The sequence below is a fragment of the Passer montanus genome, unplaced genomic scaffold, assembly GCF_014805655.1.
Source record: "Passer montanus isolate IOZ18808 unplaced genomic scaffold, ASM1480565v1 scaffold4004, whole genome shotgun sequence".
Taxonomy (NCBI): domain Eukaryota; kingdom Metazoa; phylum Chordata; class Aves; order Passeriformes; family Passeridae; genus Passer; species Passer montanus.
In genome coordinates this window covers 1-984 of record NW_024368825.1, presented here as the reverse complement: position 1 = coordinate 984, position 984 = coordinate 1, and the positions used below count along the sequence as shown (strand labels likewise).

The 984-nt window shown below is 56.2% G+C and overlaps 3 non-coding genes across 3 annotated transcripts; all 3 read right to left on the bottom strand.

The window, feature by feature from the left end:
• Positions 1 to 115: 115 nt before the first annotated feature.
• TRNAQ-CUG lies at positions 116 to 187 on the bottom strand. The gene has a single exon. It is a non-coding gene; the product is annotated as a tRNA-Gln (tRNA).
• Positions 188 to 442: 255 nt separating this feature from the next.
• Positions 443 to 514, bottom strand: TRNAQ-CUG. The gene has a single exon. It is a non-coding gene; the product is annotated as a tRNA-Gln (tRNA).
• Positions 515 to 823: 309 nt separating this feature from the next.
• On the bottom strand, positions 824 to 895 carry TRNAQ-CUG. The gene has a single exon. It is a non-coding gene; the product is annotated as a tRNA-Gln (tRNA).
• Between the last annotated feature and the right edge of the window lie 89 nt (positions 896 to 984).

Below are 984 nucleotides of genomic sequence, written 5' to 3'. Positions count from 1 at the left end.
TGTCCGAAGCCTTCCAAGAACCCACAAACGCACTCAAAACGTCGCTCTCGCCATTTCAAAGCCACTGACCACTCCTCGCGCCATACGCACAAAACCCAAACACGGCCGCCATAACAGGTCCTACTGGGATTCGAACCCAGGTCGGCGGATTCAGAGTCCGCAGTGCTAACCACTACACCATAGAACCGCACCTCCTCCCCTCTGCGTCAAAGCCCATATGTGCCAGTATCGCCCAGGCTTGTTGGGTGGCTTTGGTTTTGCACCATGATCTAGCGAATGCAAACGGCAGCAGGCACTGGCCTACCCACTGCCAACCCACCTGACGGCTGTCCGAAGCCTTCCAAGAACCCACAAACGCACTCAAAACGTCGCTCTCGCCATTTCAAAGCCACTGACCACTCCTCGCGCCATACGCACAAAACCCAAACACGGCCGCCATAACAGGTCCTACTGGGATTCGAACCCAGGTCGGCGGATTCAGAGTCCGCAGTGCTAACCACTACACCATAGAACCGCACCTCCTCCCCTCTTCGTCAAAGCCACATCCCACCCACAACCCAAAAGACCCGCACCTCCTCCCCTCTTCGTCAAAGCCCATATGTGCCAGTATATCGCTCAGGCTTGTTGGGTGGCTTTGGTTTTGCACCATGATCTAGCGAATGCAAACGGCAGCAGGCACTGGCCTACCCACTGCCAACCCACCTGACGGCTGTCCGAAGCCTTCCAAGAACCCAAACGCAGTCAAAACGTCGCTCTCGCCATTTCAAAGCCACTGACCACTCCTCGCGCCATACGCACAAAACCCAAACACGGCCGCCATAACAGGTCCTACTGGGATTCGAACCCAGGTCGGCGGATTCAGAGTCCGCAGTGCTAACCACTACACCATAGAACCGCACCTCCTCCCCTCTTCGTCAAAGCCCATATGTGCCAGTATCGCCCAGGCTTGTTGGGTGGCTTTGGTTTTGCACCATGATCTAGCGA